This window comes from Melanerpes formicivorus, unplaced genomic scaffold (genome assembly GCF_026170545.1).
Source record: "Melanerpes formicivorus ecotype bairdi unplaced genomic scaffold, bMelFor1.0.p_v2 SCAF_9, whole genome shotgun sequence".
Lineage (NCBI taxonomy): Eukaryota > Metazoa > Chordata > Aves > Piciformes > Picidae > Melanerpes > Melanerpes formicivorus.
Window position 1 is genome coordinate 4,844,343 of NW_027142361.1, and position 16,101 is coordinate 4,860,443.

Genomic DNA, 16,101 nt, shown 5'->3' on the forward strand with positions numbered 1-16,101 from the left:
TGGCTACCATCCACGAGTCGGTGTAGAGATAAAGCTTTGGCCATCTCTCACGTTCAGCCACGTCGAGAGCTAGCTGGACAGCTTTTACCTCTGCGAACTGACTGGATTCTCCTTCTCCATCTTTTGCCTCTGCAACTCGTCATGTTGGACTCCACACTGCAGACTTCCACCTTCGCTTGTTTCCAACAAGATGACAGGAACCGTCTGTGAACAAAGCATATTTCTTTTCATCATCAGAAAGGTCATTGTAAGGAGGAGCTTCCGCAGCACGAGTTACTTTCTCCTCTGGAGGTTTGGCACAGTTGATGCCTTCAGGCCAACTTGAGATCACCTCCACTAGACCAGGTCTTTCAAGATTTCCCATTCGAGCTCTCTGTGTTTTCAGAGCCATCCACTTGGACAAGGTTGAGTCTGTGGCATGATGTGGTGTGGATCCTTTGCCTTTGAACATCCAATTCAAAACTGGTAATCTGGGAGCTAAGAGAAGTTGTGATTCAGTTCCAATCACTTCAGAAGCTGCTTTTACTCCTTCATAGGCAGCTAAGATTTCTTTCTCTGTTGGAGTATAGTTAGCCTCTGAACCTCTGTAACCTCGACTCCAGAAACCAAGAGGATGTCCACGTGTCTCACCTGGAGCTTTTTGCCACAAGCACCAGGTTGGACCATTGTCACTTGCAGCCGTGTACAAAATGTTCTTAATGTCTGGACCATCTCGGACAGGTCCCAGACCCATTGCTTGAATCACCTCTTGTTTTATCTGGTCAAAGGCTGCTTGCTGTTCAGGTCCCCAGTGGAAATGGTTTCTCTTTCGAGTCACATCATACAGAGGTTTCACAATCTGACTGTATCCAGGAATGTGTAGTCTCCAAAATCCCACTATTCCCAAGAAACGTAGGGTCTCTTGCTTGTTTGTGGGACTTGCCATGGTAGAGACTCTATTTACCACATCCACTGGAATATGTCGGCGTCCATCCTGCCACTTCACTCCCAGAAATTGAATCTCTGTGGTAGGCCCTTTCACCTTGTCTCGCTTGATGGCAAAACCTGCATTCAGAAGAATGTCAATGATTTTGTTACCTTTCTCGAAGACTTCCTCAGCAGTTTTACCCCAGACGATGATATCATCGATGAACTGGATGTGTTCTGGAGCACCGCCTTTCTCCAGAGCATCGTGGATCACTGCATGACAGATGCTTGAGCTGTGGATCCAGCCCATTGGCAGTCTGTTGAAAGTGTACTGGATTCCTCTCCAGGTGAAAGCAAACTGAGGCCTGCATTCCTCTGCTATGGGAATAGAGAAAAATGCATTAGCAATGTCTATGGTAGCATACCATTTGGCCTCTTTGGATTCCAGCTCATACTGTAGCTCCATCATGTCTGGTACTGCTGCACTCATAGGTGGTGTTACTTCATTTAGGGCTCGGTAGTCTACTGTCAGACGCCAGTCTCCATTCTGCTTCCGCACAGGCCACACTGGACTGTTGAAAGGTGAATGAGTTTTGCTGACGACTTTCTGACTCTCCAACTGACGAATAAGATTCTGAATGGGCAACAAAGAGTCACGGTTGGTTCTGTATTGTCTGTGATGCACAGTCTGAGAAGCAACCGGCAATTTAATGTCCTGTATCTTATGTTGTCCCACAACTGCAGATTCATCAGAAAGCTCAGGTCTGGCAGACAGCTTCAATTTTTGTCCATCAATTTCTATATAAGCTACTCCAAAAGCCCATTTGTAACCTCTAGGGTCTTTGAAATGCCCTTCTCTCAGAAAATCAATTCCCAAAATACAAGGTGCGTCAGGTCCGGTCACAACTGTATGTTTCCTCCATTGTTTACCAGTTAGACTTATATTAACCTCTACCTTACTTAACTCTTGAGATCCACCAGTGACTCCCAGAATAGTTATAGACTCTGATCCCTGATAATTTGATGGTATTATGGTGCACTGAGCTCCTGTGTCAACCAAGGCCCTGTACTTCCGAAATTGTGAAGTGCCAGGCCACTGGATGTACACATCCCAATAGATTCTATTATCTCTGTTATCCCTCACCTCCCCCTGGCGGGAGGCAGGGCACCCCTAGTTATGGGGAACATGACCACATGTGCATTGCACATAGTTTGCAGGGTTATAACTTTGCATGTTATAACTGGAGCCACTGTTGGAGCCATAAGAGTCGTTCTGGGGAACTGTGGAAGTAACAGCTACCCTTCTGGTATTGCTACCTCGGGTTCTGCCACTTTGCAATTCCCTCAGTCTCCTGAAAAGATTAGAAGTTGGTTGGCCATCCCAGCGGTTCATGTTCTCACCAAACTGATCACGCAGAGTTATCCAAATAGTTCTACGTGATTGCCTTGGTGGTCTGTTTTGGAATGACCTGTTTTGGAATGTCCTGTTTTGGAATGACCTCCTTGGAGGACGTGTATTCCTCACAGATGAGACTTGTACCCACCTGGAGGAAGAATTGAAATTATCCCTTTGTGCCAATTGGGATATGGAATTTCTAAATTCATCTTTTAACTCTCTCATGCAATTCTCAATTTTTCCAGACAGAGTTTCAATGGCTTAAACCAAAGAAACACGTGTCATGCTATCCTCCAATTGTCTCATTTGATCACTGAATTGGCCAACCGTAGGAGGAGCTCCACCATAACTTCTTGACACAATTCTGCTTGCCAGTATGTTTGCATAATTAGAAGGAGCAAGTTTGATGATCTTTTTAGCAAGACCAATACCCACAGGAATGTCATCAGGATTCAGAGTTTCATGTTCACCATAGAGTAGCTCTCTAACAGCAAATTCTCTCAAGCGCTTAATTCCCTCATCTATGGTAGTCCAGGGTTTTGGATTCCATGGGGGATCATCTCGGGAAGGGTATCTCAGGGCAACCGCCATTAAAAGGCGTATCCACAGATTAACCTTACCGAGAGCTTCGCCTAGATGTCTATCTATTCCATTGTCCCTCGAGAGAGTTCCTAACTGAGCTGCTGACTTGTCTCCAACTGTTAGAGCTGAAGCACCTGTATCATAACACCTACTAAGCCAAGCTAGAACTGGCTCTTTATCTGCCCTGGTGAAATCTTTAAGGACATAACGCAATTCCTCGCGGGGCGAAGAACAGTCTGAAATATCATCTTCATCTTCATCTCCCTGAATTCTTTGTCCATATAATCCTGCTGTCATTCTCCTAAGGACCTCTTTAAGCTGAGAACCACCTTTGCCAGCTGCCTTCCTAACTTCATCTCTATCCTGCTTTGATCCCACTAGGTTAGCTAGATCTTTAAAACAAACCTTCTCTTCCTCCTGAGCAGGATCTTTTAGAGTAGAGGGCCCCTCACCAGGATCAGTCTCCACCTCTTCTTCTCCATCTTGGGCCTTTCCACTTCTAGTCTTTAAAGGAGCCACCTTAACTGGAGCTGTGTTTGAATTTACAGCCACCTTAATAGAAGCTGACAAGTCCTGAGATAAATCAGCTGCTGGGGCATTGACTTCCGGTCCCACCGAGGGATTGGGCGGAAGTGACGTTGCTCCGTTAATGGCCGACGGAGAAGAAGAAGAAGGAGAAGGAGTGGGAGAAGGAGGAGGTGCCATGTTGATACCAGCCGATGCCCTTGGCTGCTTGCTAGAATCAGCAAAGTCATTTAGAGCTGCTTTACCAATTAACTTTTTAGCCTTCTTTTTAACTGACACGGGTTCTGCGCAGTCCTCGTCACTAGATGACTCTGGGACTGATCGAGAGCCACGGCGTTTTTTTTTTATCTAGTTTTAATAACAAAACACGCCCTGGACACCTTTTTCTCTCGACGCCAGGAATACAGAGAATACACATTAGTTATCACCAGCAGCAGAATTATACACATGAAATAAATCGCCTTTGGATCCCAGGCATCACCTAAAGTTACTCTCTCCTCAGGCGGAATCTTAAAACCCTTTATCTCAATTGGGAGAGTGGTGGAGGTAACATTCCTGTATCTCACTGGCCATAAGATATTAATACATTTTCCATACCATAATTTAACTCTATACATAACCCACATATAAATTGTCCGCACCAAATATTTACCCAGGTAATCCAAAATCAAACCCAAACAATATCTGTAAATCAGAGCCCCAAAAATTGAAAAGAATAATCGCTCCACAAACCACAACACCTTCATGTTTGCTAATTCAGCTGGAAAACACTAAATCAATCAAGTAATAAATTAAACTAATTATCTGCCGCACGTTGGGTACGCCAATAAAAAAAAAATGTGGTGGGTTTGGAAGGGTAAGGCCGAGAAGCCTCCTCCCTTCCCCCTTGTAAGGTAAAAGGGAAAAAAAAAATTGAAGGGAAAGGAAAAAAAAACTCACAAGCTGAATTAGCAAAGCAGTGGAGCTATATTTACAAAGCAATGTAAGGTATGCAGGGGAATATTTACAAATTTACAATATCTACAATATATACAAAGATATACAACAGAGTAACACAGAAATGAGAGTGACCCCCCTCGGACAGAGAGGGGTTCCCCACCTCCGCTCTCCCCTCTCTCCTCCCTTTCCCCAGAATGGGATAGAAAGAGAAAGAAAAGAGAGGGAAAAAAAAATGTTAGAAGCAGTTCGTGTTAATTGGAAGGGAGTTAATACAGGCCTGGTATCTTGCTTTCAAGGCCGAGGCCTTGGCAGAAAGCCCAGCACAGAGACAGAGCTGCTGCACGAAGAAAAGGCGGAAGCAAGACTGACAGAAAAGTCCTGGAAATGTCCAGTTCACTCCCAGTTCCGAAGGTGCTTCCTCCCACTCTCCCAATGAAATTAGTTTAGATTATTCCTTCCGTTTACCAACTTCCGTCCACCATATTCCCTTTCTTAAGGGGGCAACGTCAACCGGCCACAGGCCTGAAAGTTAAAATGTCATAGTCTGTGTTTGATATCCTGTGTAGAAATAACCTCATGGGCTTACACTCTAATGGCTGTTAAATTACCAAAAATCCCATGCTGGCCTTCTCTCAGGACATTTTTAGTCCCTCCTTCTTCCTCTTCTATAGCCTTGTTATTGGCAAAGGCAGCAATTTGTAGGGTAAGATTAATTTTATAATTGACAGAATCTTCTTTAGTTTTGTATTGCAAATTCTGAAACAGTCTGGATGAGCAAAATTTATAGGCTAGAGGCCAGGTTGTTATTTTTAGAGTCAGGATGGGTGATCATCAGAACCTTTTCTGTCTCCACCATTAAAATCCTAAGCACACAGATCTCATGTTTCACAACTGCTTTGTAAACAGGTATCAAGGGTGGGTTTCAAGTCACTAGGTCCTCTACAGCCATGGGGAGGCATGTGATTCATCCTAGCCTAAGACAGTTTTTTTAAAAAGGAGGAAAGCATTTGACTTCTTGCAGTGTCCATTCCTCCGCCATGACTGTAGACAACTAGTTTAAGCCAGATGCTTGACTTGTAGATGGCTGGAAGTAAATGGAATTAATACTCTGTTTGGTATCTGTAGTTCATTTCAAACTGGTGAAGCATCAGTATATCACGTTTATTTGGGCCCTGACAGATGTGTCAGGAGCCTAAAGAGGGAAACTGGGAGCTCAGGAGAACATTACTGACAATAAAACTGGGACCCCCTGCAAAGTATCCAGATCCAGCCCCACATCATGAGTTATCCTGTGCCAGGAAAGCAATGAGCGGGACACCCAGGTCATTTCCTTCTCCCAGAGAGTAATTTCTCAGGATGTGGACTGGAAGCTAAACATCTTCATGGGATTTAAGTGATGTGTTCAGTGTCTGCTACTCCAGCAGGAATTATTTGAGGAGGCAGCAGGCTGTACAATTCTGTATTAGGCTGCAACCCAAGAGAGTGGGAGAAATTAGAGGTTTACCCAGGAGGAATAGGAAGCCTGGTGTTTTTGTCACTTTGTTTTCTCTAGCACACATTGTTCTTCCAATATTTGTACAGATATTCACATGTAACAACACTCAAATCCTACAGTAAAAATAATAAAGAATCATTGATAAGAAGCACATTCCTTTGCATTAGCCCAGCTGCAAGCTGTCAGTGTGGAGAACCTCAGAGTGAGCTCCCCACTATGGACAAGATGGTTATTCATCTCTGGCTGGGAAGCATAAAGCAGGTGTCATCTGTCAGATGCCCCTGTGGACACCCATCTCTGCCCACAAAGCCATACACTCTGTGTGCCCCCAGCTTCCTCCCAGACCTTTCGCTACAGCATTTTGCAGAGTTCTTTGGGTTTCTTTTCACTTTATTTCAGTCCACGAGCCATTATCCAGGACACCAGAACCCAGCGCGTGGCTGAAGAGAGGAGGCAGCTTGAGGAGCTCAGCTCTGGGAGTTTGCTTTTGGCTTTGCTTCCCTTGCTTTTCAGGCAGTAAGGGGCTGGTGGCTCGGGACCTCCTGAAGAGGGGAGGAGGGGCAGCGGGCTCGGGTTGCTTACGTGCCTGAGGGCAGTGACATAGCTGGGGGAGGGGTTGCTGCGGAAACCGTGCGACAACCAAACAGAACCCAGCGCGTGGCTGAAGAGAGGAGGCAGCTTGAGGAGCTCAGCTCAGCCTTCTCACTGACAGGTGAAAAAAAAAAAACTGGGTGGAGAGGGTGGTTACTGCAAGAGCAATGAGTGGGACACACAGCAACCGCCGGGGACCAGCCGCTGCTCTCCTTTTCGGGCTGCGGGAATCGCCATCGCTGCCGAGTTTTGCCGCGAGGAAGGAGCAGCCGCCCTTTCACGTGGTCAGACTCGTGATCCCAGCGGCGGGAGCGGCTGGATTTAAAACGCACAGCTGCGGCTCGAGCGGGCTCTCTTCGTCGGGCAGCCCGTATTCTCTTGTACTCTCACGCGCCGTCCCTTTTTTTTTTTTTTTTTTTTTTTTTTAAATTGGCAGTAGGTGCTGTGGCCAGGGACAGCCAAGGTTGTAACTTGAAGCAAAATCTCCCTAAAAAAATCAGTGTCGACCCAGACCAAGGTAGAACAGAAGCACGTAGCTGTCCAGGTATCTGGCTGTAGAGAATGCTGGAGCCTGGCACTTGAGACGCAGGGTAGTGGGGGCAACTCTTGTATAAGGTGTGAGCAGGTTGACTATCTACTTAATATGGTGGCCACACTGAAGGATAAGTTTGCTAGCCTTAGAAATGTAAGGAAATGTAGGAAAGAGATGAACCAGAGGAGGAAGGAGATGGACCAAAGGAGGAAAGAGGTGAATCAGAAGAGGAAAGAGTTGAATCGGAGTAAGCAGGCTCTGCAGGCTCCCCCAGCAGAGGCTGGTTATTCAAAAAGCAGAGGGGAATGGACGCAGGTTACTCTCAAAAGACGCAAAGTTAAACCTCCTTGCCTCCCCTCACCTTCCCCGCTGCTCTTGGAAAACAGATATGGAGCACTGGAAATTGAGGGTGAGGTGGTCCTGATGCCGGAGGACACACCATCTGGGGTTCTCCCTAAGGCTAAGCAGCCTAAGGTTAAACAGCCTTCTGCTGACATCAGGACCTGTTCCCTCAAAAAAAAAGAGGAGGGTAATTGTTATTGGTGATTCCCTTCTGAGGGGAATGGAGGGCCCTATATGTCGGCCTGACCCATCTCATAGGGAACTCTGTTGTCTGCCAGGAGCCCAAGTTAATGATGTTACCAGTACGCTGCCTAGACTGGTGCAGCCCTCTGACTACTACCCTTTACTAGTTATGCAGTTAGGGAATGATGATGTTGCAACCAGAACTCCCAGGGCTATCAAAGATGACTTCAGGGCCCTGGGAGACCTGGTTGAGGGGTCAGGGGCACAAATAATATTTTCATCAATACCCTTAACTGCAGGAGGGAATACAGTAAGGAACAGGTCAGCAGCTATAGTTAACAAGTGGCTTAGAGGCTGGTACAGTCAAAAGAATTTTGGTTTTTTTGATATTGAGAAACTTTCTACTGCACCAGGCCAGCTAGCAACAGATAGAGTACATCTGTCCCAGAGAAGGGGAAAGATCACTGTATATGAGAACAGACTATCCCCCAAAGGTAAAAAGATTATGGGAAGGGAATCGGCAGGTCTCATCGACAGGGCTTTAAACCAGTTTCGAAGGGGAAGGGGCTGAAACTAGTTCTCTCAGACAAGAGTCTGGGGGCGACAAGCTAGAGTCGGAGGTGAAACCAGCAGCCCAGCTGAAGTGCATGTACACTAATGCACGAAGCATGGGTAACAAACAGGAGGAGCTGGAAGCCTTGATGCAGCAGGAAAATTATGATGTAGTTGCCATCACAGAGACGTGGTGGGACGACTCACATGACTGGAGCGCTGCAATTGACGGTTACAAGCTCTTCAGGAGAGACAGGCGAGGAAGAAGGGGTGGAGGGGTGGCCCTTTACATCAGGAAGGCACTAGATGCCATTGAGATGGAGATTAGGGACGATTGGGTTGAATGCTTGTGGATAAGAATTCGAGGGAAGACCAGCAGGGCAGACACCCTAGTTGGAGTCTGTTATAGACCACCCAACCAGGAGGAAGATGTTGACAAAGCATTCTATAGGCAGCTTAGGGCTGTCTCAAGATCTCCGGACCTTGTTCTCATGGGCGACTTCAACCTGCCTGACATCTGCTGGGAACTCAACACGGCAGAGAGGAGACAGTCTAGAAGGTTCTTAGAATGCATGGAGGACAGCTTCTTATCCCAGGTGCTGCGAGAGCCTACCAGGGGCAAGGCTATGCTTGACCTCCTCTTCACCAACAGGGAAGGACTGGTGGGCGATGTGGTGGTTGGAGGGTGTTTGGGGTCCAGTGACCACGAGATAATTGAATTCTCGGTTTTTGGTCAAGCCAAGAGGGGCGGCAAGAAGACCTCCACTCTGGACTTCCGGAGGGCAGACTTCGGGTTACTCAAGGAACTAATTCAGAGGGTTCCTTGGGATAAAGCCCTTAAAAACAAAGGGGTCCAGGAGAGCTGGACCTACTTCAATGAAGAATTGTTGAAGGCTCAGGGACAGGCTGTGCCAATGTGCCGGAAGATGAGCCGCCGGGGCAGACGGCCAACCTGGATGGTTCATGAACTTTTAATGGAACTGAGGGAAAAAAAGAGGGTGTATCACCTTTGGAAGAGATGGGAGGCAACCCATAGAATGTTTAAGGATGTTTCTAGGTCTTGTAGGAAGAAAATTAGGGAGGCAAAAACACACTTGGAGCTTAAACTGGCCACTACTGTGAAGGACAACAAAAAGTCCTTCTATAAATACATTAATATCAAGAGGAAGGGAAAGGACAACCTCCATTCCTTGTTGGATACGGAGGGGAACATTATAACAAAGGATGAGGAAAAGGCAGAGATACTTAACACCTTCTTTGCCTCAATTTTTAGTAGAAGGACAGAACGTCTTCCTGACAGCTGGCCTTCAGAGCTGGCAGAAGGAGCCAGGGAGGTGCACAGTTTCATGAGGAGGTGGTTGGAACTCTCCTTAGCAGCTTGGATCCCCACAAGTCCATGGGACCAGATGGGATTCATCCTAGGGTGCTGAGAGAGCTGGCAGAGGAGCTGGCCAAGCCACTCTCCATAATTTTCCAGCAGTCCTGGCTCACTGGAGAGGTCCCAGAGGACTGGAAGCTGGCCAACGTTGTGCCCATCCATAAGAAGGGTCGGTTGGATGAGCCAGGGAATTATAGGCCTGTCAGCCTGACCTCAGTGCCAGGCAAGATCATGGAACAGGTCATCCTGAGTGCAATAACACAGCACTTACAGGATGGCCAAGGGATCAGGCCTAGCCAGCACGGATTTAGGAAGGGCAGGTCCTGCCTGACCAACCTGATCTCCTTCTACGATCAGGTGACCCGTCTGGTGGATGTGGGGAGGCCTGTTGATGTGGTCTACCTGGTCCTCAGCAAGGCCTTTGACATCGCTCCCCACAGCAATTTCCTGGCCAAGCTGTCAGCCCATGGCTTGGATGGGAGCACACTGCGATGGGTTAGGAACTGGCTGGATGGCCGAGCCCAGAGAGTGGTGGTGAATGGTGCCACATCCAGCTGGCGGCCAGTCACTAGTGGTGTGCCCCAAGGATCAGTGCTGGGCCCTGTGCTCTTGTGACCGTTTGAGGCTGTGCCTTTAAGAAAGGGAATATGGTGGACGGAAGTTGGTATACGAAAAGAACAATCTAAACTAATTTCATTGGTAAAGTGGTAGGAAGCACCTTCTGAACTGGGAGTGCAGGAGGGTATACTGGGCATTCCAGCACTTTTATCTTTAGTCTTGCTTCCGCTTCTCCTTCGGGCAGCAGCTTGCAGCTCCTGGGCTTTCGGCCAAGGCTTTGGCCTTGAAAAACTGATAAAGGCCTGTACTAACTCCTTTCCAATTAACACAAACTGCTTCTAACATTTTTTTTTCTCTTTCTCTCTCTCTTCTAACCCACTCTGGGGTAAAGGGGGAGAGAGGGGGAGAGCGGAGGTGGGGAACCCCATCAGCAAGGGGGGGGAACTCTCATTTCTGTGTTACTTTATTGTATATCTTAGTATATATTGTAAATATTGTAAATTTGTATATATTCCCCTGCATATCCTACATTGCTTTGTAAATATACAGCTCTACTGCTTTGCTAATTCAGCTGTGAGTTTTTTTTCCCTTTCCCTTCAATTTTCTTTCCCTTTACTTTACAGGGGGGAGGGAGGAGGCTTTTGGGCCTTACCCTTCCAACCCTACCACAGGTAGTTAACATCTTTATTGATGATCTGGATGAGGGCATTGAGTCCATCATCAGTAAATTTGCTGATGACACCAAGCTGGGGGCAAGAGTTGATCTGCTGGAGGGTAGAGAGGCTCTGCAGAGGGACCTCGACAGGCTGGACAGATGGGCAGAATCCAACAGCATGAGATTTAACACATCCAAGTGCCGGGTGCTGCACATTGGCCACAAGAACCCCATGCAGTGCTACAGGCTGGGGTCAGAGTGGCTGGAGAGCAGCCAGGCAGAGAGGGACCCTGGGGTACTGGTCGATGGTAGGCTGAACATGAGCCTGCAGTGTGCCCAGGTAGCCAAGAGGGCCAATGGCATCCTGGCCTGCATCAGGAACAGTGTGGCCAGCAGGAGCAGGGAGGTCATTCTGCCCCTGTACACTGCACTGGTTAGGCCACACCTCGAGTCCTGTGTCCAGTTCTGGGCCCCTCAGTTTAGGAAGGATGTTGACTTGCTGGAACGAGTCCAGAGAAGGGCAACAAAGTTGGTGAGGGGTTTGGAACACAAGCCCTATGAGGAGAGGCTGAGGGAGCTTTGGTTGCTCAGCCTGGAGAAGAGGAGACTCAGGGGTGACCTTATCACTCTCTACAACTACCTGAAGGGAGGTTGTAGACAGGCTGATGTTGGTCTCTTCTCCCAGGCACCCAGTACCAGAACAAGAGGACACAGTCTCAGGCTGCGCCAGGGGAGGTTCAGGTTGGATGTTAGGAAGAAGTTCTATACAGAAAGAGTGATTGCACTATGGAATGGGCTGCCCGGGGAGGTGGTGGAGTTGCCATCATTGAAGGTGTTCAGAAGGAGACTTGATGGGGTGCTTGGTGTAATGGGTTAGCTGTTTGGGTGGGTTAGATTGGTTGATGGGTTGGACACGATGATCTTGAAGGTCTCTTCCAACCTGGTTTGGTTTATTCTAATAAATGACATTCTAATAAATGAATAGTCATAAATGTAGATGGTTACTACTAGAGCAAAGGCTAACAGAAGAACAGTGGGCACCCAAACAGAGACCACTCACAAGCATGCAGTTGTTCAGGTAGGTGGCTGCAGTGAGTGCTGGAATTTGGCACTCGATATGGAGGATGGAAGGAACAACTCCTGTGTGAGGTGTGAGCAGATCAGTGATCTGATGAGCATGGTGGCCGAACTAAAAGAAGAGGTGGAAAGGCTAAGAGCTATAAGAGACAGCGAAAGGAAAATTCACTGTTCCCATAATCTAACCTCTTCAAAACCTGAACAGGGGGTAACTCTTAGTGGAACAGGGAGTTTGATACCTTCCCATCAGCAAGCCTCTCAACCTCCCTATGGTAACCCACATGAGCAGGGCCAATGGGAACAGGTCTCTGCCCGACGGAAGAAATGCAAATGGAGAAAGTCTGCTACTTTGAGCAGCACGCTGCCTACAGTGCAATTACAGAACAGGTATGAGGCTCTGCAGGGGGAACAGATCATTGGTAAGGTCGAGGACTCAAGAAGGTCAGAAGCTGCACCAATGACAGGTTGCCTCAGGCCAGTCATCAAAACTTATCCGGAAAAGAAACCTCGTAGGGTCATCGCCATAGGAGACTCCCTACTGAAGGGAACAGAGGGCCCAATATGCAGACCAGACCCATTTCATAGAGAGGTCAGCTGCCTCCCTGGTGCCCAAGTAAAAGACATTGTAGATAAAATTCCCAACCTCGTGAGTCCTTCAGACTACTACCTACTTCTGGACTTTCAGGTGGGTAGTGACAATGCAACAATGAGAGGCTCACAATCAATTAAAAGAGATTGCAGAACCTTAGGGCAACTGCTAAAGGGATCAGGAGCTCAAGTTGTGTTCTCTGCTATCCCTCTAACAATGGATGAGGGAACACTGAGGAAGGGCCGACAGGTCAATTCATGGCTCAGGGGCTGGTGCCATCAACAGGGCTTTGTTGCCCATCTTTCACACAAGAGCCCAAGGAGGCTTTCTCCAGCTGCTTAAACTCAGCAAGTCTGTATTACAAAATAATATAATACAGCAAACATATATAACTACCACGGAACAAAATGGTGGTTAAAGAGACCTTTGGAAAAAAAGAGCAGGAAGCTTGGAGGTGACATGGGCCAGAGACACAGTACAGTGACTCTTTTTGACCTCCACGAGAACATTTAAAATGCCACAAAATGCCCTGCATTAAGTGCATGCTACCTCTTTCACCAGAACTAAACTTTTTCATGCAATGACAGCATTGCCTGGTCCAAGTAATCCCAAGGCTTTAACACAGTTTCAACCCTCTATCACAAATTTGTCCATGAAATAATTATTAACATTGAGAGTAAAGAAGCTGATCTGACTGATTGTCTGGTATTCAGCAGGTCCATAGCTTGAGCTCTGAACTGCAGGCTTGTCATTGCTTCTGACAGAGCAAATGCTAAGTAAATCTGGTTGCACTTCTTAAAAGTGAAAGGTAAAAACTAGGGTGAGAATGAGCATCCTGTTGTCCTATTCTTGTATCCACATCTAGGGTAGTGGGTGCTGAATTAATTTCATTTTGTTAGAAAAAATGTGAGGGACATTACAATTGGGCAAATATAAAAGCAGAAAATTTCCTGAAGCAATTGCACAGTCAGTAAAAACTGCTTTCTCAGTGCATTTTCTCAGGTGAGTTGGAAAAGTAGAGTCCCACTAGTAATTCAACCAAAAATAACTCATTTTCAGTGAACACTGTAGGAGTTAGACTGACTAGAGAAGAGAATTTTCACTATTTGATAGATCACAGTAAACCCACAGCAAACTTAGATGACCAAAATATTTTTGCACGGTGCCCCTCTGGTCTCTTTGCAAGTCGAACCAGTTCTGTGCCCCACACCGTCCAGTTCCCTGTGGCTTCTGCCATCTCCCTGAGACCCACCACAGGCACCTCATTTCATACTTACCTCCTTGTTATATCTGTCACCACCACAGGAACTCACTTGAACCTCAAAAAATAAAAATAAGTGCTGCAATCTGGCAGACAAAATTACAGCAAGTTCAAATGAGTGGAAACTAAAGTTAGACAAATTCAGGCTAGTAACAAGACCCAAAGCAAGCTTAATTAACATCTGTAACCACAGGTTATGGTGGATTCTGCTTCCTTGGATATTTTTAAATAATCAACTGGGTTTTGTTCTTTGTTTTTTGTTTGGTTGTTTTTTTTCTTTCTCAAAGTTTATACACAAGTTCAAATGAGAGCTAATTTGGTAAAATCACATGGGCTTCACAATAACCTATGAATCTAATATATGTAGAAAGCTCCTCACATCAAATTATTCCTCCCTAAACTTTTTAGACAAAGCTCCACCATTGCTAAAAATCTTTACCCTCCACAAAAACTTCCTGGACATAGAAGCACCACTGAGCACTGCATGGGTGCAGGGTTGAGTTCCCCTTAGGGGACTTCATCACCCACACACCACTCATGCGGACGTGGAGAACCTGTCCCAAGCTCAGGAAGGCATTTCTTGCTTTGATCCCTTCCCTTGCTCTTTTTTGAGTAGGTCTGAAAGCAAATATTGAGATTTCCAGATTAGCATCCCCAAATACCCCCCCCTTTATGCATACAAAATAGTTCCTTCTCTCTTAATAACATCCTTTATGAGCCACGTGAAAGAGAGAACCTTCATTTTATCTCATTCATCTTCCTCTCTTTTCGCTGCCTACGTTTTCATTTGTACAACCAAGAAAGCCAGAACCGCCTGCATGGCTCTTACCTTTTCTTTTGGTCACCAGTATAATCCCAATATCACCAATGTCAATGCCATAACAGACAAGCTGGCATGACACTGGATCATTTTCTGCTAAAACATCCATCAAGAGGGGAAGAGATATGGACATCTGTAAAATGGGGCCAACAACCATTATTAAAACACTTCAGAAAGGTGTTGTGAATCTCTGCTAGGCTCTACCTCTCCCTTCCTGACCAAATTCAGCGTGGTTGAATCCCACATGGTCAGAAATGTGAGGAAAGTTCACTGAAGGTCAAGGCAGCTCCAGCTATTTCTACCAGCATCAGGTTTTGCCTTTTGAATTGTACTTTTTAGTGTAAAACTTGCAGAAATGGTCCTTTTATACCATACACTTCCTGGAGAGCCTAGAATAATTTTCTCTCTATCTTGTACCAAACAGTCACAGTCTGAGAAGAACCATATAGTCCTGTGTTTTATGAAACTCTTTCATAAATTCAGCTTGTGCAATTAATCAACTCAAATTCAGTGCACTCAAGACCAACGAGACTTAAGGGCAAACTAAGCGATCTTAATCACCCTATCTGTATCAGAATGCTTCATATATGGAGTTAGACTCCCCTTCTGTATTAGTACATGTGGTCCTGCATCAGCCACCATCACTGACTCTATCCTAGACAGAAAATCAGTGGTGATTCTATCACAAGAATGCAAAAATCACAAGGATAAAACAAAGTTTGGTCCCACAGCCTTCCTGTTAGTAGCTTATTGACTTTATTTGGAGCACACACCTAGGTAATGGCTCAGGATCTGGCCCTCTGAAAGTCTGGAATTGAGTGCCTCATTGCCCCACTACCAATTAGCGTTCTGTTTACAAAACCCAGCAGAGTCAGTAAGAATAATCATTACAAAACATGCTCAGACTGTGATTCCGGTTTAAGTTAATATAATTTTAATGAGTTCTTCAGAAAAGGCCTGGCACTTATGGAAAATTTCCTTAATTAATATCAGACCCTAAATTAGTAATGAAAAAAAAGCCCTGAGTATCATTTGGTCTCAAGCTGAAACTAAAGTATGTTTTGGCATCATTATTAACTGTTAGCAGCAAGTTCTGGAAACAGATGCAAATCTTGATATGTGTCCTAAATATAAAACTCATTGCAAAAACAAGCTCAGATAAAAATATATCTATACATCCACATATATTTCAGTGTGCTATTTCCTGCCTGTATCAGCAATGAATTTATTCCATTTAAAAACATTCCACTTGCTTCTTTTTGGTATTTTTAAAATCCCTTATTTCAGGAATAAACCTCTTTCCCTCTGCCTTCATTTTCCTGTTTATTTCCTCTCTTGACAGCCGTTTTAAGCAAGCAAAAATGGCTTAAAGACAAGCATTATAATATTAAAACATCTGAAAATCAGCCCACTTGTTTTACCACCTAAATATAGGTATAGGTGCCTAATTTGAGGCCACCCATGCTAGAAAATCTTGGCTGTTGTCCTTGAGGTAGGGATCATGCAACACATCCTCTGGACAATTGCTCCAATGAGAGATTCTACCCAGCAGAGAGGCTGGTACTGAAACCCCACAGATGAGTGCCAAGGTGCTTAGATTCCCAGGTGGCACCAAGTGAGCAGGAGACTAAAAATGGAAATCCTGTGGTAAACAAAATAAATAGAACCACTAAAACATAATAATAATTAAAAAAAAAAAAAAAGAGACAAGTTAAAAGTT